Source organism: Miniopterus natalensis, chromosome 7, assembly GCF_054644295.1.
Source record: "Miniopterus natalensis isolate mMinNat1 chromosome 7, mMinNat1.hap1, whole genome shotgun sequence".
Taxonomy (NCBI): domain Eukaryota; kingdom Metazoa; phylum Chordata; class Mammalia; order Chiroptera; family Miniopteridae; genus Miniopterus; species Miniopterus natalensis.
In genome coordinates, this window is record NC_142087.1 from 44,045,572 (window position 1) to 44,073,466 (window position 27,895).

Sequence of the window (27,895 nt, forward strand, 5' to 3'; positions counted from 1 at the left end):
ACTGTGGACCTCCACCCTCCTTCCTGTGAGCTCTCCTTGCCCGTGGCAAGAGGCCCTCCTAGATGGAGTCCTTAGGTCAACCGCTTCTGGTGCATCCCACACCCGCCCCATAAAATACATACACATGCTTCTCAGTGCCTCAGTTCCCTCATCTGTAAAAATGGGGATGTTAATAGCAACTATCTCCTATGTTTGTTGTGAAGATTAAATGAAATAATAACTGACCCAAAATAAGCATAAAAACTGTAATAATAATAATGATAACCATAATTTCCCCAAGGTCATTTTATTAGTGAGCAGTGAGAACAGACCTGTTCTCTTCTAAAGCCAGGAGTGTGTTTTCCTTCAGACCATGCCACCAGGAAGGAGTTATGTTGAACCAAGGAACTACCCTGTGCTACGCAGGTCATCTACTCTGCATGAAGCTGTCCATGGGCACCGTGCTGGCAGCACCCTGGCTGGCCTGGCACCTCTGGCTCAACTGACCAGCCGCGCCCTGGAGATGTGGGTAAGGGTGGAAAGCCCTTTGCTCCAGACCATCACGCAGCCTGCTCTCAAGAACTGTCACAATGCTGGGAACAGTCCCAAATAAACCCTCAGAGACAGGGCACCCTGACACTTCAAATGGATAAAAGGACAGCTTTCTTCATCTGTAAACCAACATATGCTCTTCAAACCCTCTTTTAGAAAAACCTTGTATCAAATCACGCTCCCTCAATAACCAGCCGTCAAACAGAAGCCTCGCTTACCAGGTCTTTGCTACTGCTTATTTAGGTGACTCTGCTACCACCACAGAGCAAAACTAGGGGAGACCTCTGCTCTAGGGACCACATTTTGAGGTTCAGACTTTTCTCGCTCTCTTCTCTCAAAGTATTCCTGAGAGTATCCCTTAACTAATATATTTAAACTGAATTACAGAGCCAGCCTCATGCAAAATATTTATTAAATATCCTCTTCTAGTAAGACAGAGACATACTTTCTATTCTTTAAAATTCAGTAATCTTTTTGCAAGCCACATGTATTTCCACCCCAAGGTGAAGATTCATCCTCATAGGTTCCTAAAAGAGACGTGATCCTGTTGGAGACAAAGAGTGCCTTTCCCTGGAAAAAAAGCAATTGATTTCCATCAAAGCATTTAAAAATATGTATGTGTCATTCTACAGGCTACTTGCTGATTGAAAAGAGAGCGATGCACCTTTACAATGGCAAGATCTAACACTTTAACCAAGAATTCAAGCTAAGCCTCAATGACAAAGGGACCATCTGATGTTATGATGTAGCGTGCAAAGCATCACTTATGATGTACTCCAGCCAAGCATGTTTAACCTGAAGATAATCTATCTTTAGACCTAATTTTCAGTTTACAGGAGATAAAGAAGGTAAAGGAACAAGGCTAAAAATAAGCTAACAAAAAATAACCGTGAGCAAACAATAAGGCAAAGCCAGAATCTGGAATGTCTTCTAAGACAACTTCTTCTTCAAAAAGTCAATGTCACAGAGAAAAAAGTTAGCGAGACTCTTCTAAAATAAGAGACTAAATGCAATTCATGAGACTTCACAGGGACCTACTTTAAAAGAAACAACAATAAAAGATATCATGGGGGAAGTTTGAGGAAATTTCAGTGTGGATTAGATGTTAGTTATTAGAGAATTGTTAATTTCCTGAAGTGTGAGAGTAGAATTAGAGTTACATATTAGAATATACCTATAACTAATATATATATGATGAAGTATTTGTAGGTGATGTCCAACCAATACACACACACACACACACATACACACACTCAACATAGATCAACAATTTGGGTATTGTTGTGGGTGTTCATTGTGATATTCTTTCAAATTTTCAGGGTTTAAAATTTTTACAGAATAAAATCTAACTATCCTTCTTTGCAGAGGACATTATTTTCTGTGTAAACAATCCCAAAGCATCTATATAACACAAAAAAACACAAAAACAAACAAAAAACCTCCTGGCGAGGACGCGGAAAAATTGAAACCCTCTTGCACTGTTGACAGAATTGTAAAATGCTTCAGTCGCTGTGGTAAATAGTATGGAGTTGTTCAAAAAGTTAAAAGTAGAACTATTTTATAGTAAATAATATTGTATGGACATTTAAAATTTTGTTAAGAGGATAGATGTCATATGTTTTTTACCACGATAAAAAAAATTATTTTAAACCTCCTAAAACTGATAAGTTTAGCCCAGTTACAAGATCAACAGACAAAATCAATTGCAATACCTTATAAAACAATGGAGTTGGGGTGGGGGGTGGAGGGATTGAGCAAAAAAGGAAAAAAAGGGAGAACTCATGGGCATGGACAGCAATGTGGTGACTGCAGTGGGAAGGTGGGGGGGTGGAGGGGGAAGAGGGCATCAAGGGGATAAATGGTGATGGAAAAAATAAAATTTTTTTAAAAAATGGAAACATGAAAATCAAACTTTAAAACATAATCCCATTTAAAATTGCTCCAAAGAAATGAAGTACTTATTTATAAATGTAACAAAATATGTACAGGATCTGTATGCTTTAATTACAAAATAAAATGAAAGAAATCAAAGAAGACCAGGATAACTGGACAGTTCATAGACTGGAAGGCTCAACATAATAAAGATATTGATTTCCCCAAATTGACACAATTCCTATTAAAACCAGAGCAACATATTTTGTAGACCTAGGCAAGCTTACTCTAAAATTTATACTGGAAGGCAAAAGGCCTATGTTAGCCAAAACAATTTTGAAAAAAGGAATAAAGTGGGAGGAATTAGTCTTTTCTAAGTTAACATTTAGGATATACCTACAGTAATCAAGACAGGGTGATACAGGCAGAGGGATAAACATATAGATTAATGAAATAGAACCCAGAAATGGATTTATACATGTTGTTCAACTAATTTTTACAAATGTTCAAAAACAATTCAACAATTCAATGGGGAAAGAATAGCCATTCGAACAAATGCTGCTGGAGCAATTCGAAATCCATAGGCCAAGAACAACAACTCAACTCCGTAGATTTCCTTCTCCTCCCATGGTCTTTCAAAGGCTTGCCCCCCATCCCGCCAAGCCCCGCCCGCGCCCCACCCGCTGATCACCCGCCCCCTTTGTGAAACAGTTGAGTGGAGATGAAGCACCGGGGTGGTGGGTTCTAAATGAACTAAGGGGTTGGGATTCAGGAGCCGCACTCAGTTTCACTCTGATCTCTCTAACACTTTGTTTTTCTATTTCGAATCTGGTGTATGTTATTTGTAACCAGAGTCCTTTCTAGCGCAGAGAGGTTAAAAAATCTGATCCAAAGTCACCACCACACTTCGCAGTGGTGAGTACAGGACTATCCCCCCCACGGCCAGGAGGCGCTCTTCCCGTCGCACCACATTGCCCACGAGGGAGGCATTTTGAGGCAAAGATGACTGTGTACTATTCAATTCCTGACACAGAGTCAGTCATCTTCTCTGCCTCCTCATGAATCCAACCATCATGAGCATAGTGTTGGCAGCAAACTGACAGATTTGGCACCCCTCATTAAGTCCGCAGGGCCATCCAGGAGGAGTAAATACTATTGGGGAAAACCCACAGCATCTGCCCCCTACATTCCAGACTGTCATCCTAGGCTGCTTTTGCAAGGTTGTCACAATGCTGGGAACCCCAAGCTGAATCAGTTGAAACCATAAGACATTCTGGAAGTTGCTACTCGGGCTATTTTTCATTTGATAATCACTTCTCCGTGACTGCTTCACCGACATACAAAGGATCAGAGAACTGGTAGATCACAGAACCCACCCACACATCAATCATCGAACCCAAAATATTTTATGACCTGGTTACTATTTGCTTTCCTCACTCTCCTAAATTTCCATAGAGTCCATCTTACAATTGAGAATATGAAGCTCAAGTCTAATCATGAAAAATTCACAAATAATTCCACCTATTTTCCAGTGGGCCTCGTGTTCCTCTGACTCTGCTGAGGACCAGCTACAAGTAAGTGGCTTCTTATTTCCTCGTAGTCCTTGAAAAAATGCATTTTCCAGACAATTATTCAATCTGGTCAATTAATTTACTTTTTTGCATTGCTTTGAAATAAAAGGATTATTAGTACATAAAAATCAATCTGTAGCTATCGACTGTGGAGAGCCAGCATCTGTCTGCTTCCCCATCTGCAGTCTTGATTTTGAATGTTTTTCACTGAATAGAGGTTAAAAGCATGGAGTCTGAACTCACACTGTCTGGGTTTGAATCCTCATTATCTCAGTAACTGCATACTTACCTCTCTGTGCCTCAGTTTCCTCATCTGTAAACCGAAAATAAAAATAACAACCTCATAGGATTACTGAGGATTAAATGAATTAATATTTGCAAAGCCCTTAGAATAGTGCCTGGCACATAATAAGTGCTATAAAATTATTAGTTGCTACCCATTTTGTCCCAGTCAGTTTTTTCTTTATATTTCTTCTTATCTCTTCATAAGCACCTCACTCCTACTCTCAAGCTTAACTTGGAAAAGCATGGAATTTTTCCTTATTACATCAAGACCAAATGTTATTGTTGGATCACTCTTTAGGTACAGGCCCCGTGACTGCATTAAACTTTGCACTGTTGTAACTTAATGAAAGGTTGAGCAGGCTATAGTGATGACTGCGTTCAGAAATAACACAGAGATAAACAGCACCAGGATCTGAACCCAACCTACCTGCCTGGGAGCCAACAAAAGCTTCAAAGCCCAGAACACAGCCATGTCCCAAGTAGTGAAGAAATGTCGTCCCCATTCTCCCCTGGAGGAGTCCAGGGATTTCTCCTACTGATTAAGGTGCAGAATGATGGCATTTTGTAGCTGGCCCTGAGATTACTACATCTGAAAGTAAAATTTGAGCCCCATGGCTAAAATCTGTACTTTGTACTACATTCTACACCACGCTTTCACTGTGCAGGCAATGTTTAAATTATACCAATAATCATCAGCAATCATTCATGAAGGACATAATAATGGCAGCTTACATTTATACATTTTATTCTTTGCCAAAATATTTTATGAATATTACCTCATTTGTTCCTTATGAAAACTTAATAGAATAAGTATTATCCCATTTATAGATAAGAAGTTGAGGCCCAAAGAGTCCAATTTGCCCAAAGTCACATAGTTGATAGTAGAGCTGCCTTTCAACAGGGGCTGTCTGGCTTCAAACATAGTGTTTTTGTACTACGACTCGCTGAGCACTGTAAAGAAAGCAAATGAGTGTAACAATCTCTACATTTGAGAGGCTCACAGGCTAACTGCAAAACAAAATGGAAATTTAAATACTGATATAAGAAAAAATGCAGAGTTGTACGATGTATGATTTTTATAAATGTTTATGTGTGGAGATATCAAACCCTTAGTGGGCTTCTGGGCATAACCACCACCGGTGGAGCATGGTATTGTCACTTGGACTTTCTCTTTAGTTTCTGGAAAAGGCTCCACGGCCCATTTCTGCCTACTACAGGGAAGCCTGGGGAAACCAGGGAAATCTGACCTGTCACCAGGGGCTGGGATATGTATGGTACCTTATACATATGGAAATAAGAGAGCAGTAAACATTTACATAGCTTACTAAGTATTTTAAATAAATATATTGTGATAATTGCTGTAAAAGAAATTGAATAGAATGCACGCTTCCCTAGAGACTGGCAATGGAGAATCGTAATTTAGAAAATATTTCTCTTTCTTCTGACCTTTACATAGTTGGCTTCTGCCCATCTTATAGGTAATAACTTAAATATCACCTCCTCAAAAGGGTTTATCTAAATTATGATTTCCACTGTTATTCTCCAACAAAGCATTCTATTTACTCCTGACAATCTGAAGAAAGAAAAACAGTGAGTATAAATGTCATAAGGGGGTTAAAAGCTTGTGTTGATGGAACATAGAGATGACCCTCATCGCTGAAGCAAGAGACAGAGTGACACAAGATGAAGTTGGAGAGGTTAGCAGAGGCCAGACCTTCATACAGGCATGGTGGGCCATGGCTTGGAGTTTATACTTTATTTTATGTGTAATAAAATCAATGAAGAATTAGCAGGTGAGCAAAATGATCCAATTTAAATTTTTGAAAATTATTTTCATTTCTATATGTAACATTTTCTATTCATAAAATGTCTTCTACGATCACAAATTACTGACAAACAATAAATATTGTGTGCTCTGACTGTTCCACCAACTGGCAGTTCCTCCATCTCTCTACCTCTCCTCAGGCCTTCCTATTCTGTGAGACATAACAATTTTGAAATTAGGCCAATTAATAACCTTACAGTGGCCTCGGGGCATTCAAGTAAAAGAGTCAATTGATGGGGCAAACTTTATTGTTGTCTTATTTTTTAGTTAAAGTATATACATTGTTTTTTAGACATAATGGTATTGCACACTTAATAAACTCCAATATAGTGTAAACATAACTTTTATATGTACTGGGAAACCAAAAAATTCGTGTGACTCACTTTATTGTGATATTTGCTTTATTGTGGTGGTCTGGAACCAAACTCAAAGTATCTCCAAGGTATGCCTGTAGATCAGTGGAACAGACTAAAGAACACTGAAATATATTCAGAAATTTAGCATTTAATAAAAGCAGCACTTTAATTCAGTGGGAAAATATATATTCTTTTAAAAATTGGAGCTGGGACTAGTGGCTAGCCATGTAGGATAAAGTAATGTTAAGTCCTAAAGTAAATGTCAGGTATAAGGAAGTAAATGAGAAAAAAACTACATAAATATATTTTAAATAGTAAAACATTTTCAGAACCTTGAGATGTAGGTCTTTCTAAACAAGATAAGAAACTCAGAAGCCATAAAAGGGAAATACAGAGTATTGACCACATACAAATCAGGAGTTTCTGTGTAGGAAATAAAAAATATAAAAACATAGTGAAATAGTGAGACAAAGGGTTAATATTCTAATATAACCCATCCATTTCTGGGGTATTAGATGAATGGAGAGGGAAACAATCGTTTCTTATTTTATACCTTTAAAGTGTTGAAATTATGGGTGACTTTCACTTTTAGAGATTGTTCAGTAATTTTCAAATAAAACTAAAAACAACTGCATTAGAGCCCTGGCCGAGGAGCTCAGTTGGTTAGAGCATTAGAGCATCATCCCGATACGCCAAGGTTGGGGGTTCGGTTCCTGGCCAGGGCACATAGAAGAAGCAATGAATGAATGCGTAAATAAGTGGAACAACAAAATCGATGCCTCTTTCTCTCTCTCTCCCTCTCTCTCTCAAATCAATAAATAAAAATTTAAAAATTGTTATAAATAATTGCATTGGAGATAGAAGCCAAGTTATGATGAATTAAGGAATCAAAGGGAATTGAAGTAGAAGAAAGTAGTGACAGGAAAGATTGAGTTAGTGGGAGTGAGGGAAGTTATTTCTCAGGTTGTGGACATTTTTACATCTTCAAGAGAAAGAGGCAGTGGAAGAGAGAAATAAAAGATACAAAAGAGAGAGGGAGTGAGAACCAGGGTAGAGGGGGAGGGATTTTACCTTAAGATAAGGGAGATGCCTCTTCCTATGAGACTATGAGAAGGGAGAGGATCTGCCATAGGCAAGTTTTAAGGGAGACAGGAAGAGAATGCCTTTCTGGTGATGATCTCTATTTTCTCTTTGAAGAGGGAAAGACTATGAACACATTGCTGGCTGAGAATGAGAAGAATGAAAGGAATAGAATTCCTAAAGAAAGTAGTACATTTTAAAATAGCTGCTGTGGGGAAAAAGAAAACAAGCTGACCAAGGACAAGTAAGAAGGTTTCTGAACTATGCAGAAGGCCTGGCTGGAGTTTGTATCGATGCCAATCTGATTGGTCACGTAGTTTTCTCTATATAGTAGTCCCAAGACAGACAGACAGCAGAACACAAACACTGGGAGAGGCATGCACCTGGAAAAACTGATTGGGTACAGGGGTGAACAGATAAGGATTAAGGACATTACTATGATTATCAGTAAAATCCAGGCCTGGTGGGAAAGAAATGAAGACAGGAGGACCAGTGGCTCCCAAATGTTATTTAGAACAGGGATCACCTCCACAGAAATCCAAGGAACATATTCTAAAAAGAGCTAGTCTAGAAGAATAGAGCCACACAGAAGAAGAAGCTTGAGGTTTTAGAGTGAAAAATCATGGCACAAAGTCCTGAAGGAAAACTGGGCCTGGGTGTGGCTTAGCCCTTGGTGCATTTTCAGCAGAGGAAAGGAGTTGCAGTTGGAGGTTTTCTTAATGTTGCCACAAATTAGATAACCTTCTCTGCCTTAATTCCTTCATTAAAAAAAATTAAGATGCTATTTTTCTCCCCTTGTATTTAGTTAGTTAAGAGTTAAGCTTACTATTGAGGAGTTTGAAAATTTTTATGCCTACAAAAATAGCTGGTGTGGCTCAGTTGGATGGGTGTCGTCCTGTGCACTGAACGGTTGCCAGTTTGATTCCTGGTCAGGGCACATGCCCGGGCTGTGGACTCGATCCCCAGTAGGGAACATGCAGGAGGCAGCCAAATGATGGTCCACTTTCACATCAATGTTTCTCTCTCTCCCTTCTTCACTCTCTAAAAATATCAATAAAAAATTGTTTTTTACTATTTTAAGGCATATGAGCCTGAGAAATGGTATAATATACCCAGGAGGCTTTCTAACCTATCAGTTTTCATCATTAGAGAGCAAGTGGGATTTTTTTTGTTTGTTGTGTTTTTCCTTTTTTAATTAAATTTATTGGGGTGGCATTGGTTAATGGGATCATATTGATTTCAAGTGTACATCATAATATAGTCTTCAAGGAACTTCAAGTTGAGATGGTAGGGCCAAAGAAACAAGGAATAATGATGAGTGTGTAGTTAGATTAGTTAGAGAAAGCCACTGAAAGGCAGCTAATACCTCTTGTTTATTGATTCATTTCATTTATTCACTCATTGTAAACACTTCCTGAATTCCAAATGGCAGCAGATGATTATGCTACCTAGGAATGTTCAGAACCTCACTAATTTTAATAGCACTTCACTAATTATTCAGGAGGCACCTAATCCATCATTTGAATTGGCAGTCTTTCTTTTTCCCTATTTTTAAAAAATTTCCATTTTCACAGACTTTCAGGTAGTTGTGGAATGTGACTTTCCTTTTCAGAAATTCTGGTGCCAGCATTGTTTCCTCAGGACAGCAATTCCCAGGGTTTGATATTTTAGTTTTGTGGTCACCATTATATTTGTTTTCATAGTGAGAAAATCGAAGTCATTTTGGGCACTGGTTCAAGGTTACATGATGAGGGCATGGACCCCACCCCTGAACTCACTAACAAACTTGGACCATAATTCATGAGCAGTGGTTGAGCCAGGAGAAGAGATGGGGCCAAAGTCACATCTTTACCATTCAGGGAACTTGCCAAATAGACTTTAACCTTTTAATAATGACCCCATTTCCTCATTTCTCAACATGGAATTATATGCAGCTTAGTTTTCTTTTCTTGCTTAAAGTATTACCCTATATGGTCATGGGCACTGGGATTGTGAGAGTTGCAATATCTTACTAGTTTCACCTGCATTTTGTCTCCCAGTCCAGGACTTTCCTTTTCCTTTCTTTAACCCACTGAGGGAACATGAGCCAGTTCACATCACCATGGATCACCCTGACTGCCATGCTCTTGCTCCAGAATTCTGTTTGAGGAAATCCCAGCATCTCCAACCTTCTTCAGAGTTTAGTCTTTCTCACTCTTTTTGACAACTATGGTCCCATCACTGCTTATAGGAACCAACAATATAAAGTAAAGCCCAAGATGAATAGTGTCGCCATACACTTAATTTTCATAGACCCTCCCCCCAGCCTTCCTGTCTCATCTAAAAGGGAAGTAGAAATAGCTAAGATACACCTGTGAAGATCACAGCCCAAGGACACAGCCCACAAGACTGAGGCTAATAATAAGATTACAGAATGCTTCCCTCCCCCATATTTTACCTCCACCACTGCCACCAATGAGTCTTCAGTATAATAACAGTGGCCAAGAGCTAAAAGAGCTGCAAGATGCAGGACCTCTCTAAGGAGGAGTACTTCGGGAAGTCAAAGTTAACAGAGGAGACAAAAACAAGGAGGCAAGAGAAATTTGAAACTTCTGATACCTATAGCAACAGCAAACATTAAACACAACTCAACTTACCTAATTGGCTTCCCTGGTTCTCAGGCCTTTGCATTTGAACTAAACTATACCACCAACTTTCCTGGGCCTTCAGCTAACAGATGACAGATGGTGGGACTTCTCAGGATCCATAATTGCATAAGCCAATCCCTCATATCCTCATAGTAAATCTCTCTCTATATATACACACACACATAAACACACACAGGATGTGGCAAAAGTAGGTTTACAGTTGTGAGTACACAAAACACAGTTTATTCTTGTATTACTTATTAATTATTGTATTATTTTCTATGTGAACAACTGTAAATCTACTTTTGCCCCACCCTGTATGTACATATATATATATGTATATGGGCCTGTCTCCTATTTGGTTCTGTTTCTCTGGAAGAACTCTAACTAATATACAGCCTCTTATACTTTGAAGTAACAGTCCTATTAAAGACAAATCTATAGTGCAGAATAGACCAGGACATGCGAGAGGTTCTATAAATTAGTAGCAGAGAACTGAAATTTTCAGTCTAAATGAATCACAAGGACCCTTGGAAGGTCTTCTAGTCTACTTCTTGATTTTTCCACCTCTTGGTACATCTAAATACTCATCATTGTTAAACAAAAGGTGATTAAATATAAACCCCCACTTGCTAAACAGAAATGGAAACTGTCCCATTCTAAGGCATTACAATTAGAGAGGTGACAGCTATATGCCTAAGATAAAGCACTGTCATTCTTTTGGACATTTAAAGATAAATACATCCTCTCCTTCCTTGAGGTGTCTCTTTTCTCCAGCCTGTTTGGAGATGATGGCCTTATGGAGGTAAAACAAACAGGACTATTAGAGTGAAATCTCCTCCCAAGGAGAATTGACCTAAGAAAATCACTCTCTCTAATGCCCCTGGGAATGAGAAAAGTTCTGACTTTCCTTAACCAGTTTTCCAGTTTTCCGGAGAATTTTCTGGTTCTCCCCGTGCTCAGTGTAGTCATAGGAAGAATTTTCTTTCTTGTACATTTATACAACAGTACATAGATATTCCAAATTTTTGTAGGAATATAAGCAAATTTATAGTAAAAGGAAATGGTCATATTTATTTTTAGTTAACATATATTGAGTACTTCCTATGTGTCTGGCACCACAGAGAGATGAAAAAGAACATGAGGCATTGCCCTGAATGGAGCATTATCAAGGAGAGAGGCCAAGTGTAAATATGTAGTATTTCACTCAGAGTCCAGTGAGAAACTAGAAACAACTTCAGGTAAGCCAGTCAGAGAAAGACAAATATCACATGACCTCACTTAGATGTGGAATCTAATGAACAAAATAAACTGAAGAACAAAATAGGACCAGAGGCATGGATACATGGAACAGACTAACAGCTGTCAGAGGGGACGGGACTGGAAGAGATTAACTGAAGAACATATATGCACATATGCATAACCCTTGGACACAGACAATAATGTGGTGAAGGCCTGGGGTAAGGCGGGGGCTGGGGAAAGGGAGGGAAAGGGGGGAATGAGGGACATCTGTAATACTGTCAACAATAAATAATAATAATAATAATAATAATAATAATAATAATAATAATAATAGGAAATTGGTTACACAAGTGATGGAAGCATTCATAAAACAAAGAGGGGGTGGTAAAGCAATCCAGAGATTAATCAAATCAGGGAGCCACTACCTTACCCGTTGGAAGAACAGAGGAGCAGGTATTAACAGGACCCAGAAACCTCAGAAAAGATGCTGCCCCTGCTGGAAACTGGAAAAACAGTCTCAGAAACAGAGAGAGAGAGAGAGAGAGAGAGACAGAGACAGAGACAGAGACAGAGACAGAGACAGAGACAGAGACAGAGACAGAGACAGAGACAGAGACAGAGACAGAGAGATCTCCATTCCTCTGACCTCTATCCTGGCCAACTTAGTTTAACTGGGTTAGTAGGAGAGCCAGAGAAATGGAGTTTGCAGCAGAAGGGTGAGGAATAGGCCTGAGAACAATAGAAAATGATTGGTGCATGGAGCAATGGTCCTTGTAGACGAGTCTAATCTGTGTTCTCACCTTAGCATTCCGAAAATCCAGCTTCCAGGAGCCCTATATTTGCAAGAGAACTCCATAGTCACACGTGCCTCCTAAAGACACACTGCCCATCCAAACTTGACTATGCCTTTTCTATATGTGCCATCAGCCCTTATAGACTCAGCTGGCCAGCTAACAAAGTCTGACACATGTTCATTAGTGACTTTCAGGTGGTGACTCTTGTCTCTCATACCATGTAGTATTTCCATCTGTGACCTCCATCCATCTCCTACACCCCCACTCTGCCCTAGACAGTTAGGATTTTTATGAAGTTTAGACAACCCATGTATTTAAAAATAGTTTAAGCATGTATTTCAAGAGACTAGCCTCAGGTAATGCTTCATGAAGAAAATTTCTGTGGCCAAATAAGTTTGGGGAAATAATATATTGTTTTTCTCTTAGAGATTTGCAATGAAGGTTGGTTGATATAAAGACTCAGAGACGTCCTCCAGGGTTTCCCAAGTTGATTAAACACAGAACACTTTTGTTCTTATAACACTTATTAATACCCTGTGACTACACTTTGATAAACACTGATTCAGATCATGGCACCACCGTGTCAGTCTCGGCATTGGTAGCATTTATTTTTCAGGGTATTGTGTGAGGTATTGGATTGTAAGATACAATCTATTCCCACAGATGGTTATAATAAAGTTGAGCCAGAACATATAAATAAAGAGATAAATAATCATTTAAGGCACCATGGCGTGAGTACCAAACGGGTGGTGCAAACAAAAAGTGCAGCAAGGGGTGTACAGAAGGCAGGACTGTTGGGAGCCAAGTGGTTTGGGAAGGTTCTAGAAAAATATAAGGCTTGAGGAAAAATCCTTGGGAAACACACACACACACACACACACACACACACACAGATGTGGGCGGCATATTGGGAAAAATAGGAGGATCAGTTTAGAGCTGTTCAAGTAGGTAGGGTCAGAATGTAACACACTGTCTTCAATTTCTACACTAGGGATTTGCGTCATCAATGAGGAGCATTGTTACACAGGCCAAGGGAGCTACTGGAGGGTCTCTGAGTGAAGCGGGAACATCTCAGAGGTAAGGGAGTTTGTAGAAAGCTGTGCTCCTCTCAGCAATTAGAACAACAGTGTTCAAAGAAGGCTGTCTGCTTGAACTGTGTCTTAGCCTAGTCTCCCACCAGAGCCTGAGCCTGAGACAAGATCTGGTGTACAGGTCCTTTATTTTGAGATGTGATTCCAAGGACTCAGAGAGACTGGGATGACTCCAAGAGGGAAGAGGGGAAGCCAAGCTCCTCACCAGCTGAGGCTTGATCCCCCTGGGACCCGCTAAGAGAATCATGAAGAGTGCATTTCAGAATTGTTCACCCAAGAGATGAAAGAGGGAAATATTTATCTACCAATTCCTATCCCCTACTAACCAAAAGTTGTCCTCACATCTGCAGGTTTGTATTCTCTCCAGAACGCCCAGGTGGGTTTCTGCAGGCATCTCACTTAATGCAGGCAGGTAAGCCCTGGGACAGAAAGTAAGAAATATACAGTGAGGCTAAGGTATGGCGTTGTCAAGTTATATCTGCATGCAGCCAGGGGCCCCAGCAATGCCTGGAGTATAAACAAGGATCCAAGAGGATTTCTGCCTAAGAGGTGTCTAACAAAACCTCCAAAGGAAAATCAGTCTATCCCAGCACCATATTTTTAGATTCTTACCTGATTCTTTTTCCTTCAGTCCTTTGTACCATGGTTCTTACACATCTGATCAACTACAGGGTTTTTAGCTTTGTTGTGTGTGTTTTTTCTCCCCTTGTTCCATTTTCCCCTATCATTCAAAAAAACAAAAAACAAAAAACAAACATAAGTGAAAACAAAAATAGCCAAATCATAAAAAATATTTTTGCTTCAACTTATTTATACAAAAACTACCCACAATTTTTGGATCTGTTTAATAAGGTACACTTGGAGGCAAAAGACCACCAAAAATTCCCAGACAACATGTGCATACTCTGTAGGAAAAAACTAACTTCCATAAGATAGTTTTTGATATTTTTACACCTCTAGGACTGTTCTACATCTCTAATCCGAACAAGCCAAAGCACTAAGGTCACTGCCCTGATCATCACTCAGAAGCTGTTCTTGGAGATGAGGTTCTTAGAACTGCCACAAACCAGCAATAGTCATCATCTAGTCTTCCAAAAAATATTTGTTGAGGACCCGCTATGACCCAGGTACTGTTCTAAGCTCTGGAAATAAAGTTTTAAACAAACTTACCAAATCTCTGCCCTTGCAGGGGAAATACACAAATAAATATGTAGTATGTTGGATGGTGAGAGAGCTATGGGAGTGGAAAGGTGGGTATTGTTATTTTGTATGTGTTATAAAATGTGATATTTGCACAGAGGCAAGAAGGAAACGAGAGGAATGAGCCATGTGGATATACAAGGAAGACACTTACCAGATGCGTGTGTTTAAAACAAGTGCCAAGGCCCTGAGGCAAAGTATTCTCAGCCTGTCCAGGGACGAGTGAGGAGACCAGAGCAGCAAGAGCAGAGTGGGTGAAGGGCGGATGTGAAAGGAGAGGGGTGAGAGAGGTAGCCTTGGGGGGATGACACAGGGCCTTGGAGATCGTTATGGAATGGCTGGCTTTTACTCAGACTGAAATAGGAAGCCATTAAAGGATTCTGAGCAGGGAAGTCACATGAGCAACTTGCATTTTGAAGACTCATTCTGACTGCTGTGGGGCAGAGGTGTGGTGGCCCTGGGGCAGAAGTGCAGAGGCCAGTTAGGAAGCTGAGAGAGAGGATGGTGGCCCAGAGGAGGCTGCAGCAGTGGGCCCTGAGAAACGGTAGGACTCTATATTTTGAACATAGAGCTGAAAAGGTCTGATGATGGATTGGATGAGCAATATAAGGGCAAATAAGGAGTCAGAAATGACTCCAATGTTTTTGACCTGAACAACTAAAAGAAGGAAGTTGTCCTTTAACAAGACAAGGAGGGTTGCAAGCCTGGAGTTGGAGAAAATTAAAAGCTCAATTTAGGACATGTAAAGTATGAGATATTTATTGAACAAGCAAGGTTGTCAAGTAGACAGGTGAACTACTCTGTACAATTCAGAAATTATGCACAAATTTAGACACCACCAGTCCTCTAACAAATTCCAGTTACCCACAGTATATGAACTGTGAGTAACTGCAGACAGTACAACTTCACTGCTTCCTCGGCCCACAGATAACAGATGCACTTTATGGTCAGTGACCAATCGTGCCACTTCTCTCAGAGCCTGCCTGTGATTAGTTACTGTTTTGGTTAATGTCTCACTCAGTTCTCACAGACAGCAAAATGTGTCACTGTGATGCCTCCTTGTATCCCAGTGATAAACCCACACGACAGTCCACCAGAATGGGTAGTCAAAAAAGGGAATTGGCCAATAAAAATAGTGTAACAAAGAAAAAAGTGGTAATGCTGAAAGCGAAATTTGAATCAAACATAAATGGAGTTATAGAAGGGATAGCTGGCCTGGGAATATTGTCCCTGCCACCACTCAAGAGACCTTCCATGTGCAGTCCTGGGTGAAGGCAGAGGAGGAAAGTGGTTGTAACGAGAAAGAGAAAGATGTCCCAGAGGAGGTGATGCTGACAAAAAAAACTTCACATTGAGAAACTCTTGGGGATATTTCACAACAATGAAAGCGTGAAGGCTAAACTGTTGGAAGTTCATCCAAACCTTTAAGACTATGACAATTCGCCGAGGCTCAGAAAAGATGCTCCTCCACACCATGCTATACAGCAAGAAGGCAAGCCAGTTCAAGCTACTCTTTTTTTTTTTTTTTAATATATCTTTATTGATTTCAGAGAGAGGAAGGAGAGGGAGAGAGAGAGATAGAAACATCAATGATGAGAGAGTCATTGATCGAGCCCACAACCCGGGCATGTGCCCTGACAGGGAATTGAACCTCGATCGCCTGGATCCTAGGTCGATGCTCAACCGCTGAGCCACGCCTGGCCAGGCCAAGCTACTCTTGATAGGTATTTTACAAAGAAATAAAACACTAATTTTCAATGTTCCTAATGTTTTAAATTACTGTAAACTATATAAATATTCCTTTTAAGTGTTAGTCTTATTTTCTCATTTTACTATACATTTATAACTGACAGGAAGAGTTTTAAATTTTGAACAAAGGTTCCAGAATAATAATATTTTCCACATTGATCGTTACCAACACTACAAGGTTTCAGCTCGCACACTCATGTTTACAGTCCCACACCAGTGTGCAAAGTGAGAACCACCTGTTTGTGAATTTGCAGTTTAGGAGAAGAGGTCCAGATGGAGATATAAGTGTGTGAATTATTACTGGATAGACCATAATGAGAACACATGTAAATGAAGAAAAGGTCTAAGGACTGAGCTTTAGGGAACTCCAATTGTTAGAGGTAAGGGAAAGGGGAAAGAATCAGCAAAGAAGGCTGGGAGGGAGTGGCTAGGAAGGAGAACTGAGAGGTGTCCCCAAGCCCACGACGGTTTTAAGGAAAGAGAACCAACTGTGAAGCTGGTTAGACAAGTGAGACAATACCGAGACATTGGCCATTGTATTTGGCAATAAGAAGGTGGTTGGTGCCTTGACAAGAGCTGTTTCAGTGAAGTGATCCCATGAGAGCCTAGTTAGAGTGAGGTCAAGACTGAATGGGAGGAGAGGAAATGGAACAATGACTACAGCTCCTCTCTGGGGAGATTTTCTGCAGGGCACAGCTGGAAAAAGATGTGAGCCCCGGGAGCTGTCTTCTAAGACGGACACTGTCACGGAACCTTTGTATGTGGACTAACATAATTAACTAGAAAGCTGATGCCAGGAGAAGGAACAGTCCTTGAGAAAGGGTAACACGTAGTCCGCGAGTGGAGTTTACCCCTGGACGGGGACAGGGCCTAACAAGAAGGCCAGACTTGACGTCTTCAGGACTCAGCTGCCTCAACTATAAAATAAGAATGCACCAGACCGGAGGTTCTCAAAGTGCAGTTCCCAGACCAGCAGCATCCACATCACTTGAGAATTTGTTACAAATGCAAATTCCCAGGCCTCATTCAAGACCTACTGAATCAGAAAGTCTGAAGCGAGCCCAGCAACCTGTGCTTTAAGCAGCCCCCTGAAGATTCTGTGCACCCGGAGGGGTAAAACCAGCAGACGGGATGCTCTTTAAAGTATCTCTGGCTCTGACATCTGTGAATCTGTGATTCAATGACCTATTCCTGCCAATATCTATCTATCTATCTATCTATCTATCTATCTATCTATCTATCTATCTATCATCTATCTATCATCTATCACCTATCTATCTATCTATCATCATCTATCTATCTATCTGTTTTCATAATTCTAAAGTAAAAAGTTTATGAAACACAAGCTGTTTTCTAATTTTTCGTCAGTCGTCAGAAGCCAAATGTCTGTGTTCCGCTTCCACAGCCAATAATGACACTTATGTCTTAAAATCATGTTCATAACCATTCCCAACACAACTTTCTCATGGTAGAGTATTCAAGTTAGCCATGAGGGCATCAGGAAAGCGTATGTTTTTTTCCTGTCATTTTTTTATAGCACATGTGTACTTTCTAGTGAAAAATCTTTGGGAATTAAAGTAGCTACTTCTCTGAAGTCGCTGGGCATTGTTTAGTTTTGCTTGGAGTGCACTATTCCCCAGAAGCAGAGCAGACAAGGAAAGACAGGTGACATTAATCCCGTCCCACACTGTTGTTCTTTGTGAACTTGGGTCTCTCCAGCCACACACTTGGAGGAAATTCCATACAAACAGAGGAAGCCAGACTCTTTCTGGGAGAACTTAGTAGCTGACTTACTACATTCGACATTGATGCCTGCTAAAGATAAAACCTGGGAAAAGGCCTCAGGTCCTATTTTCCATTGTTGCCGCCTGGGCCCAGTGTGTATGTCTGAGCTGTGCGCACGTTTCCCTGGGTGGGGGCGCGTCAGCGAGCAGCTCTCTGTGCAGGATTGCTGATGTTTACAGTAGCGAGCGAGGGCTGCTTTATGCCAAAGCATGTTGTTTCTTATTTTAAGGATGAGAACAATTCCTTCTCTCCCCAGCCCATTGTTATTTCGTTTACTAGACTCTCAGGAGCAGGAAGCAGTAAATTACTAAAGAAATAAGTGTAAATCTCCCTAGGGTGTGCTCCCTGTCTTTGGATGAAATTCAGCATACCAATCAGATGTGATGATACGCCAAACAGGCCCTCTCTGCTTCGTGGTAAGTGGGTCTGGGGACATGAAATAAAAGTCACCAGACGCTTTCCTGTGTCCGTATATGCACTTTCTAGAAGCTCTAAGCACTGCCTCTCGGTTGACGGCTCCAGAAAGCCAGCTGGTCAACCAGTAGTAAGGACTTGGCTGGCCAAGCACACTCAGGACCAGCAAGCCCTCTCCCCCGGGTTTCCCAAAACCTGCTCCTTATTTAACTCCATCAGTTCACACTGCAATCTCCTGTCATTGTCTGTTAAGAGTGATGTGCTGGGTGGGGGCGGGGAAGGGGAGCATAAGTGTTTCCTCAATCACATACGAAAAAGAAAAAAAGGAAGGTTGACCTTGAAGTACAAACCTATAGAAAGCCAGTATTCAAGAGGCCAGCAGATGCATAAAGACGCTACCTATAATATAAAGAAATCACCTACTTCCTCATTCTGTTTAACAAACCTTCCTGAACATGCCAGCTCCTGCCTGGCGCAGTCAGCTCCTCTCGCTCAGTGGCCGTACACTCGGGTCAGCTAGGGAGAGTCAGCAGTGACTGAGGCCTGGGTCCTACCCCCAAGGATCCTGAGGATTTATAAAAGCTCTCCTTAGGAAATTCTAAAATGCAGCCAAAGGGAAGACACTGTCCTGCTGCCTCCCTTTTCTCCTCCAAGACCAGCACCTCAGGGTCCCCCCTCCCCAGCAGAGGCTGGGATAATAAAGTCAGACTTAGTAGTTTTTAGGACACTCAGTCCCAAATTACTTGATTGGAGAGTCACTGGGGTACTTACCAGATTGATTCAGACTCACCTCTCCGTTGCAATGATAATTACTAATTATATTAAAATTCATTATCTGAATTACCATAAATGGGTCAATAATTTTAAAACATTTCCTTGAATGACTGGTTCTGGCCTCAGATTTTGTTTTCAGTAATATGCAAGATGAACCTTACAGAGCCTCGGCATCCACTCAAGAACTGAATGTTTCACTAGGTTCAATAGTTAATAGATAATAATCTATTTAAAAGCATAAGAAACACTAATCAGAAGTTCAAGGTTGGAAAGAACTTGAAGATGGCCTAGTCCTACCATTCATCTGAATCACTACAAATCCCCAAATCCAGTGTTCATCCAGTGTAGACATGAACACCCCCCAGTGTCTGGGTGTGTACCTCCTTAGATGGTCCATTTCATCTTTGGTCAGCTCTAAAGACCAAAAATAAATAAAAATCAATTCATTGAAAAAGCTACTTCCCTGTAATTCTTTTAATTAGAAAGATTTTTTTTCATTTTGGAAAGTTTTGTAGAATTTTAGAGATGATGGAACTGTGTATAGCAAGGCCACAGTTTCTCTGCATGTTTAACTCATTGCATGGACTGAAATGTCTGCTGGGCAGCAGCCCGCTGGCACTGTGTACACACAAGTAAATGAAACACATGCCCTGCCCTCAATGTACTTGGAGTCTAACAGTATACAGAATGAAGCAGGAGTTAAATATATTGTGATATGTGATAAAACAGGGGTAAGTGCAGGACCACAGGAGCCTCTCAGAGGGACACCTAACCCAGTCCAGAGGCTTAACGTTCCTGAGAAGTGACATCTAAGCTGAGGCTGAAGCATGAGTGGCTCTAAGTCAGTGTTGCCAGTTTTTGTACAATATGAAATGGTTTTATCTTTTCCCCAGTGCTATGCTGGGTCTCTCTTAACTGATGAAAACTTTCTATTTACTTTTGCTTTTCAAAGCTTAGAACAAGCCAATGCAAAAATGCAAACTTGTGTCAAATTTAAAGACTCTGGCACCTTCAAAGTATTAAGACTGGGAAGAGGGTGAAGGAGAGGGACAGGTATTTCTTTATTTAACTCACACGGTAATGGTTGTCTCAGTGCGTCTCTGGTTAACGTGGGTTTTTCCTGAAGCAGGCTCTCTTATGGGGCACATACCTTTGTTCCTGAGAGGGCCCGCCAAGGCCTCCCCACTGCACTGTTCCCAGACACCTCCCCTCTTCACCTTATCCATTGGTCCATCCCACAACTTCCAGAAACCAGTGCCCCTTACCAACAGGTACTCTTCTTGACTAGGGTATTTGCAAGATGCCTTAATTCAGCTATTTCTCATGGTGCCCATTTTCCAGTTTGCAGAATCCATGGTAAACACACTCACACACAAAAATTTTCCATCTCTAAATACTAGGAATGAGCAATTAAAAACTAAACTTTTAAAAACAAAATCACTTAGAATACCTTTCCAAAAAATTTTAATACTCAAGTGTAAATGTAATAAGAATGTGCAGGCTCTGTGCGCTGAAAACTACAAAATGTTAATAAAATAAAACCTAAATAAATGGAGACACATACTGTGTTCACAAATTAGAAGACTCAATGTACTTAAAGCATCAGTTCTCCCCAAACTGATATATAGATCTAACACAATTCCAATAAAATTCCCAGAAGAATTTCTTGTAGGTAAGTACAAGTTGGTCCCATAATTAGTATGGAGAGACAAAAAAACTACAATAGCCAAAATAATTTTGAAAAAGAACAAAGTTGGAGAACTCACACTACTGATTTTCAAATTGCTAATAAACATAGTAATTGAGACCATGTGTTATCAGACACAGCCATAATCAATGGAATAAAATTAAGATACACACAAATATAGTCAATTGATTTTGGAAAATTATACAAAGAGACTCAAAGGAGAAAGAATATTGTTTTCAACAAATGGTGGTCGAACATTTGGACATTCATAAGCAGAAAATTAACCCCACACTTACCCTTACACTTTATGTAAAAATTAAATCAAAATGGATCATAGATCTAAGTGTTAAACAGAAATTTATAAAACATTTAGGATAAAACATTTAGAATTTAGGTGAAACCTTTGAGACCTCAGGTTAGGCAAGGAGTTTTTAAATATGACACTGAACACACAATTCATTTTAAAAAATTAAATAACTGAGCTTATAAATTGAACCTCCATTCTATATGCTTTCATTTATATGATACTGTGGAAAAGTCAGAACTATAAAGGCCGAGAACTATGGTTGCTGGAGAGCAGGGATGAGGGAGATATAATACCAGAGATATCACAGGGAGCATTATGGCTGATAGAACTGCTCCGCATGCTGATCGGAATGGCTATTGCACAAATTTACATGTGTTAAAACTCCTAGAGCAGTATACTTCCCCCCAAAAAAAGCCAATTTCACTGTATGTTAATTTAAAAATTAAACTAAAAGAAGCATCAGATTCTAGTCAGGAAACTAAGTATCAGGAAAGGACATTTATTTAAATCTAACTGTACTACAGGTAAGATCATTACGAGTTATAAGAAGACTATAGAGATGGTCTATTTAAGGGCAAGAATATTAGGGGGAGAAGGTGATAGAATTTAAGTGAACCTTACAAATGTCAGAGCAAAATACGTGGAGGCATTAACAGCAGCCTGTGAAGCCAACAGTGGGAAGAGGCTCCCCGGGAGGGAAGTGCTGGGTGCTGCTCCAGCACCAGCATCCGGACCCTGCCAATGGGGACTGAGCCTGAGAAGAGAAGGTTAATCTAATGACAGAAGAACATGAGCGACAGTCAGACCTGAGGGAGGCAGGGACAGCTCCTCAGTGTTGCTTTCAATGGGAGAGATTCAGAGGGCCGATGACGGGGTGTCTGAGCCTAAGAAAAGTCCCCCGAAAGCTTGGAGCTGCCTAGGAAATAGGGTCCCAGAGGCCACCGCCGGAGTAAGTGCTCCCCGGAAGGTGCTCTGAGGAGAGCTGCCCAGTAAATACCAAAGCCCAGGTTAGAGCTCCTCTGCACTAAGGGTAAGGGTGAGGGGAACCTTCCAAAGGAATCCTGCCCACAGTTCATTACAAACGACAAAACTTAAATCCTCCATGCTTGGGTGTGTGGAGGTGGGAGACTCTCTTTAGGTTGTTTAGTTACAGTGAGCTGTTAAATTTAGACTTTCAAAGTGAGGGTAAATTCTTTGAACTAAAACAGATTATAGAGGTTAGTATGACATTCAAGAATTTTAATCATGCATATGAAATAGTAATGCACGGGGGTGGTATCTTAAAGTACCTTTACTATGTATACTATATAATCTTTGTGTATTTATTTCTGAAATCCATCCCTTAATTTGGCAGAGTTGTATGTGGATTAGTACAGTTGTCCACCAGAGGGAGACAAAAGACTGTGTTTCCCCCTTGGGGCTCCTTGAGGTTTAATGAGTACTTGGGCCACAATCTCCATCACATGCTTGCGGAGAGTGGGGCACTCTAAGGTGGAGACGAGGTTTATGGTTCTGGAATGAGATAAAAGGATAAAGAGAAGAGTGGTCCTGGCCTCCTTCAATGTCCTGCTTTTCCTCTAGGCTTTGGGTAACTTTCTCCCCCTGAATCTCTGGGGTCTGCAAAACAGAACTATTTGTGTGCCTTAGAAAGCAAAGCCCTTCAGATTCCTGACACTGTCCAAGCGGAACAAACGGTACAGGAATATTCCCACCCCACCCAGCCCCTGCCAAAGGAATTCGTCATTCAGCTCAAGGAGGCATTTATGAAATTTCAAGTGGTCCCTCCTGGGATGATAAATGCCCTGACCAGCCAAAGGCAATCCAGGGCCAGCCACACCATGGAATTTAGTAGAGGGTGGTTTTACTCTTCTTTGGAAGACTTCCTTGGTTAATTCACTTAACAAAGAGGAAGGATTTACTGGAAGGCAAATATTGTTTTGCATTTTAAAAGGGGCCTCTAATAATAGGAAAGCTCTACCAATGAAATGAACCTGTCACTAGAAGCATGCAAAAGCTAAAACAGATTTCCAAAACAGATTTCTGAACAAAATGTGTTGTTAGGTTATGTTGAGATTCTAGGAAATGTTTATATATCATCTATCTTGTACAAACAGAGATTCAAAAGTAGAAGCTGTCTTGACAAAGAGATATTAAGTAATGTATGTACCAACACAGCAATAAGGTACTGCTGGAATTTTTCTCTGCATCGTTCTCTTAAATTAAATCAGACCCATGTGATTGTACAACTACTTTCCATTCATGATCACCTAACTTCCCATGTGAAGCCCCCAAAACAGATCTCGAAACTGAAAATAAAATTAAGACTTCAGCTTACCACCCACTAGAGAACAAACACCTCCACATGGCTTGGCTGCAATCTTTTTTAAAAAGTGACTTTAAATCCCACTTTATTTTATATCCAGAACTTTGGGGTCCTGGGGGATGGGGTAAAAGCAGGGTCATAACACAGAGGATTACTTTTTCCTTAATACTCATTAAGCAGATTGATATGGGGAGTTAGTGACTGGAGTTAAGAGAACAACCTCACAGGTCCACAGTGGGAAAGAACCCAGGGCCTCAACCTCCTTTCACTTGGGCGCTGAGGGAATCAGTGAAAGATGACAACATATATGAAGAGATTTTTTAGTAAGATCTTCCCCAGCCATAGAATCTAATGCAAAATGCTCTCCCCAGCTCAGAGGATTACAAGCGTTGCTACAGCTGCAGGCCTTGGCAAACTGGGGCAGCCACGGGATTACCCAGCGTGCTGGCACTAGACACCCAGGAGTTCCCTGGACAGGGGTCCCACGTGTCTGCTAGCAGTCATGCAAAGAAATGGGAGTTCATCTATGATTCCAGAGAATATAAAATGACGTATTTCGGTAAAACAGAAACTTAAGAAGGAAAAGTGAACCAGCATGAGATGTAAACTTAGCTACGTCTGTTTTGGTCCCAGAGGAGCAGAGGTGGTTGGAATGACTGCAGAGACTCTGACACCTCACCCCTTCCGTTAGTCCATGAACAGACACAGAATTGCAAGGATTCTAGAACCAAAGGTCAATCACTGAAAGGGATTAGTTTCCATCTCCCAGGAACAAATCCATGTAAGAAACCTGATGACATTTTCCTGGATTGGCCGTAAAACTGTTTTCCCAAATAACATCAGCTAACTCTGGATTCTATCTTTGGGACTCTCCCCAAATTCATTGGGGAAATCGATGTATTAAATCAGTTCAGTTTTACTGGGTTATGATACAATTTGCAAAGCTATGTCATACATCCACCTAGTTAGTGTGGATGAAAATACTTCTAATTAGAGATAAGCACTTGTCCAAGAACTTGCTGTAATCAGATCTTGTGGGGATTTCGCCCAGTGCATTGCCAATCAGAAATACAAAATAGGTTTAGATGTGAAGTGTAGTTCTCTGTCTCCCAGGAATAGGTTCTTGCAACTTTTTCTTTCCAAGATAAACTTTGCTCATTTCATTACTCACCTTCCTTTCTTCATTAAGAAATCCAATCTTGTAATGAGCCTTAACTTGTTGGTATTATCTCTTTAAAAGACTTTCTAAAAATTGCCTTTTAAAAGTAGTTTAAGCTTGATACCAGAACAATTATAGTTAGGTCATAAAAAATAATTTCTAATACATAGAATTCTTTTAGGAAGTCTTTTACAAGATAATAAAACCATAAAGCTCACTGTGTGTTTTTTATAAAGAATAAAAATTAGATACGATAAAATGATCTAATTTCTTCACAATCAATTTTTTAATAACTCTTGAATGACAAAATAGATTTATCTCAGAGCTATTACGTTAGTGCTTCCTAATGGCAAGGTTGTAAGATAAAGTTCCACAGAAATGAATTGTAGAAAGCTCAGTAATAATACTTTTTTTATAATTACCCTAGTCACAAATAACCAGAAGTCCTGACTAACACAAAGCTGAGACACAGAGAGGCTAAGGGACTTGACCGAGGCAGGTGGCAGGCCGAGCTTGGAAGGGGACTCCTGCTGTTGGGGCCTGCGCCGCCCTTCGGAGCACAGGCTCCCGGGGATGCCCACTTGCCGGCGAGAGCAGAGGCTCCCACTCTGCGGTTAAGCAAATAAAAAATTAAAAATGAGTCAGGATCAAATTCGGACAAGTTCAATTGCTGCAACATTAGGCAAGTCAATTAAGCTTGAGCTCCATTTGTAAAATGAAATAAATATATCCTACTCACTTCACTGCGTAACCATAAATATGGTTAATTAAGGGGCTAATACCTGTGAGAGCATTTTGAGAATAAAGAACCTATCAAAGGTAAGCGTTGCCAATCTCTATCAGCAATAGCAGTGTGTATTAAATCCATTCTCTCTCTCAGCGCTTAAACGTAGCTACACTCTTAGGGGTGGGAAACAGAAATCCAGAATGTTATCTCATCCATGTTAATTTCCATCTGAATAAACATCACTTCTGTGTTATTGTTGTTACCGAACATTTATTGAAAGCCAGGCAGGGTTTCGGTGCCCTGGAAAATACAGAATCTGGAGAAGTCTCTGGGAAAGGCAGGAAACCCAGAGCAATGGTTGGCATGGTACTTGAGAGCAAGATACCAAAGGTGTGGCTCCCAAGTCTCCTTCAGAATTAACATGGCAGTGTGTCCACACTCCTGAGCCTATTCTGCACTGCCCCTTACACCCCTCCCGTGCTCCTGGGGCATTTTGAAGCATAATTCAATGTGCATGCCTTGGGGGTCAGAGCATAATGTTCTGTAATTAGGCTTGGTTCTGTTTATTGCGGACACCACTTCAGTTTGAAAACAGAGCCCTCTGTCTTTTCCTTTGGGGTATTTTTAATGATAGCATAAGAATGTTGTTTTTCTTTGCTGAATAGGTGTAGCATATACTTGGACAATAGGAGATTCTTTGTCCTGAACATGCACATGTAAATCACATTTTGCCAAAATCAAATTATTTTCAAAATCAAGATTCAAGCATCCGTTCAACCATTTCCTACCTGTGTGACTCTTGGCAAGTCACTTAACCTCTTTGCTCAACAGTTCTCACACGTGTAAAATGAGGATAATATGATTTTTGGACCTACCTTATGGATTTTTGTGAGCACCCAATAAAATGTTTTTGAGGTGGATAAAAAAAGGTTAACTCCACGTCCTCTGGGATTTCAAACCTTATTCATAAAAACCCAATTACACTAAGTGGAAACAATGAGGAAAGGAAGGCAATGGATGTGAAAATAAAACCATCTCAAGATATAGGCATATTGCAGCACATAGCCAGCACTCGATAAGTCTTTATTGAGTGAATAAAAAATGTATAACTGCTTTAGCCGCTGTTTACTATCCTATGGCCTGGGCAGTCACAAGTAGCCCGATACCCAGGTGTACTCACTTATTTTTACAACAGAGGTTACCAGCCTTTGATGAGAGAAAGCACCAACTCCACTCCGTCCTTCAAGAAAACATAACCAGAGTATGTAGTGTGGTGCATGGTAGGTATTCTACAATCGTGTGCAATAGCTGTTCCACAAATGCTAATTCCCTTTTCCAATCTCCCTACACATATCCTTCCACATAATCTAGGTGCTGGTTTACTCTTTTCTTTAACACATTGTCTTATGTTCCATGTTTTCAACTTCAAAAAAAAATGAAGCTGAAAGTATGAGTCACAAATGAGTTCGTCCCAGATGGCCCCACTTCCCCAAAGGTCTAAAAAACGTTTTGGAAGCTTTGTCCTGGAGTTTGACTTTGTGTGTTCTGTGCCTGTGAGATCCACTAGGTGGTGCTAATGGCCTGATCTGAGCTAGGGCACTTTTCCAGCAAGGTACAGCTCACTAAATCTCCCTTTGGATAGATATTTTTATACATGTAAATCCAAATGAGTAAATCTCAATCATAAATAACTGTATTTCTTGAAAACATGAAGGAGAATACTGCTTTAGGTTAAGAATAATCATGGGCCTTTTCCTTCCCAAATTATTTATAATTAGCTACTTTGCCAAGGAAAAAATTCAGCTCTACTTCTCCAGAAATTGGCATGTAATTTTTATCTTCAAGAAAAGCTGTAGCCTGAGTAAGGTCTTCTAAACCAGAAAGTCACGAGTCCCAAAGGAGTGACAACATGGAGAAGTGCTTTGTAGAGCAAGACAGAATTTCTCTTCCCGATCCAGGCACGTTCAGGCAAGAACGTCAGACCACAGCCAGCTGCAGGGGAAATAAATTCCTCTGCTGGTAGAGATCAACAAGCAACTAAATCACTAAACTAAAGGGCTCCTTTACTGGCCTGTCTAAGATGGTCAGAAATTTAAGGAAAAAAGTCTGGCCGGAGTAAACTGTTAGAAGACCAGCTGCTCACCGACCAGCATGTAATCCAGTGTCAATGTGAAACATAAGGGAATATTCAAGTGGATCATACATCCTCTGAATTGGGTTACAGGAGAAAATAGTTCTAATTTGTAAATGTTAAAAGCACCCTTAAATAACTCACTGACTTGTGTGACTAAACACACGCGTCAGCTTTTACTGTCTTTGTCCTTTCAGGAAGCTGGTGCCGTGTCGGGCAGCACCTTGCAACACCACATCAACGTGCCCCTACAAAGTAAGGTCAAAATACTTGTTCCAACTCTTAGTCATACCTCTGCCTGCTGGAATTTCCACACCAGGACTTAAGTTTCCATTCTATAACTCATGAAACTGCCTTTGTGAATG

General features: G+C 40.5%; 1 pseudogene; it reads left to right on the forward strand.

The window, feature by feature from the left end:
* LOC107535941 (protein PIMREG-like) overlaps window positions 1-27,895 on the forward strand; it is a 73,050-nt pseudogene that overhangs the window by 38,756 nt on the left and 6,399 nt on the right.